Genomic DNA, 3,533 nt, shown 5'->3' on the forward strand with positions numbered 1-3,533 from the left:
CCAAACATGTAGAACCGTGATACATTGACAATTAACACAATAAAGTTAATTTGATCGACAGCTGTCACTTATCTCTCTATTCTGACTGGTGAGTACCCGAACAGGTAAGGCAATTAGCCTGTCCTTTGTCCGAGACTTAAGTGTCATACTTGGTAAGACCAGTTAATCTCATTACGTAACATAATTGACTTGAAAGGTATAATGTATAAGATGGACACCAATATTACATGAGTTAATCTGACGACAATGAATCAAAGAAGCTAAATTTACACATAGAGGTTTTCTTAAATGGTACAAATGTGATTAAATAGCTTTTAGGTATGAAATTGTTACTGAACGAAATTAAATAGCGAAAGTTTGTAAGAGGAAATCCAAAATAATGAATGAGATGAAATGTTAAATTAATGTTCATAAATAGCACTATTATCATAAAATTCTTTATGATAATTCAAAGTACCCCGATCATAGTTGTGTATTTCCGTCCAGTACAAAGTAGTTTCAGATAATGTTTTTAAAAAACGAACAGTATTGAAAGCAATGAAAAATAACAATGACAAAAATAAACATTTCGAATTCATTTAATAGCAAAAAATTAAAAGTTATTTAAAGACGTACCTGTAGTGGCTTAAGGATTCCGTCGGTTTTGACAAATCGCAGTACCTTCAGGTTTTATTAACCGTGTATTACAAACTACAAACGTATATACCATACTGTACGTATGACATAGTAAGATTGGTCAGTGGAGGGATAAACTATAGATAGATAGTCGGGTTTCTTTCTTCGTATCTCTCCTAATTATTCTAATTTGCGCGATGTTGATGATGGTCATTGACAAGACATATTTCTGATATAGGATACACAACCTTGACACCAGTCTCCTGATGAAACAAATAACTAACGTGTGTAGATACACAGTGCGACAAGTATCGTACGTCTGCATTTCTGCGGTGCAATCGTCATATAATATTTACCGGTTTTCAAAAACGTTCAGTTAAGCGGTTCATGTATCATCCTCTGGTTCGCTCCCTACTTTGTAAAGTCGATTTGTGAAATTGTTCTTGTGTTTTATATTACAAGCTACAATACATTCTCAACATATTGTCTCGTATACACGCTATCGTATCCAGTATCCAAGCTTTTTCGTCTATACAACAACATTGATACATTAAATTTGGATAATATCTTTAGATAACAAGCGACCCTCTGTGTTCCTACCTGTACGAGATCGGGCTCGAGACATACAAAGTGGAAGAAATGGTCTTAAAGCTAAGTGTTGAAATGCTCTCTTAGGTATTGCTGTCGCTGAATTTGCCCGATTAGCATTTTCGCAAATAATATTGTTTTCTCGAATTTAAAAATTTAAAAATGGATGTCAGTCATGTCGTTATGTGTTTAAGAAATGAACAAGATGACTTTGTATCGGCAAGCAATCTATGATACGTTAAANCCCCCCCGCCGCTCAACACACTGTCCCCGGTCAAATACTGCATTGGCAAGTTATTTATCTCTTAGCCTAGCGTGTTCCTTTCTCCTTGGATTTCTTGACCTTTCCTTGTTCACGGTGTCCGACACCTAAGACAGTCCTCCTCACAGATACGTTGCAGCCTTACGTCACATTTTGTAGACCCATTCTACAAAGTTTTCGTTGATTGTTTTATCACTTTGTTGTCCTAGGATGTTACGCAATGACATACTAGTTGTCAAGGCTGTTGCTATGCCATGACATACTAGTTGTCAAGGCTGTTGCTATGCCATGACATACTAGTTTCCAAGGCTGTTGCTATGCCATGACATACTAGTTGTCAAGGCTGTTGCTATGCCATGACATACAAGTTGTCAAGGCTGTTGCTATGCCATGACCACGACTTGCCCACCTGTGTATCAATACGGATATCAGTAAGTTTTCATTGTCTCGTCAGATTGTTTTTCTTGTTTCGTTGTACTGTGACAATCGTACCACACCTGTTGTTCTGACAAATGACCAATGAAGCGTATGCACACAAAGGTGTTAAATGTGTACGAGTTGTCCATAAAATCGATGTCAATTTCGGCTACGCTGGAAACGTATATATATGTACCGAAATGACTCAATTCAGCTACGCTTTGATAACACTTGGTCATACATGTGCGAGAGTCTTTGAGGCCCCTCGTCTCGATTTAGAAGTGGCCCACTGCGGCGTACCCAGATGGCTTCCTTTATCTGCCGCTTGAACAGATTGCTCTCTCTGTCCAAAACTTTGGAGTTATCCCAGTCAATCACATGGTTTTTCTGTGTGGCATGGTCTGTGATTGCCGATTTATTTATCTGGGACCCCGACTGTTTTCTTTCAGATCTGGTAAATTTCCTGCAACTATTGTACATACGTTTCCAGCGTAGCCAAAATCGACATCGATTTTATTGACAACTCGTACACATTTTACACACTTACCAACCTGAAGAACATGTTTAGAAACATGTTAAGTAGAGGTTACTGTATATACAAAACCCCAAAAGTGGAACTCTTTAGTGATTTTTGAATTCTACAGTGGGACAGGGAAACTTAAGAAGAATGGTGCTAAAGAAGGCCATCTCGTCATCATAATTTGATTTTGTTTGTAAAAGAGCTATGGCGGGTTGCCATGCCTATATCCCTAAGGCTGTGACCGCCAGTGCGCGTATGCCACCGTGTTCAAGTTCAAGTTCTTTATTAACTTTAAGTCTTACGACTTATCAGTGTAAACATATATTAAACAGGATATTTACATATGTACAAAAAGCCACATTGGTCACAGGAGAATGAACAATACACACATACAAACTGTCATGTATCTGATCGGCGCTTATTTGCCTCTATCAGATACTTTCCAAGATTACATAATTCTTTAATATTCTGTGTATAAAGTAATTGAACAAGCTTATATACACTAGGGTTATTTCTATAGCAACATTTTAAATACTTCCGTTTTAAATCTGTATATCTTGTGCAACCTAAAACAAAATGAAACTCGTCTTCTATATCATTAATATTACACTTTGTACATAATCTTTTAGTTCTAACAGTGCCAACATAACGTCCAGATTCAATGTTTAATTTGTGAGCTGACAGCCTAAGTCGAGCAATTTCTTTCATAACCGATATTAACTGATTTTGTTAGATACGATTGTAGTAAAATTGTACTGTTTAATTCTCTGTAAAGCATACCTCTAGACATACCTGTAATTAAACTATATCCCTCTTGATTAAAAATGTCAAATAATCTTGCCTTAATAATTGAAAAGGTGAAATTGTTTCCATTCTGTGCGTCCCAGATATATCCTAAGCCTAAACGATACAATTCATCTTTTATTTCACAGACCCATGTACTGTCATGACGCGCCCTCAGGTATTTTTTAAACAGGTAGCTCTATCGGAATCCTGTGTCTAAGAATATATTATTGTAAACAGACGAATTGAAGACCATGACTATTAATACATGCGTTTCACTACTTATTTCGCGTTATTTGTATTACAGTTGTGGGACCGCACAACGCACTAAAATAGCGTGCGCACCTG

The sequence above is a fragment of the Mizuhopecten yessoensis genome, unplaced genomic scaffold, assembly GCF_002113885.1.
Source record: "Mizuhopecten yessoensis strain PY_sf001 unplaced genomic scaffold, ASM211388v2 scaffold2401, whole genome shotgun sequence".
Classification (NCBI taxonomy): domain Eukaryota; kingdom Metazoa; phylum Mollusca; class Bivalvia; order Pectinida; family Pectinidae; genus Mizuhopecten; species Mizuhopecten yessoensis.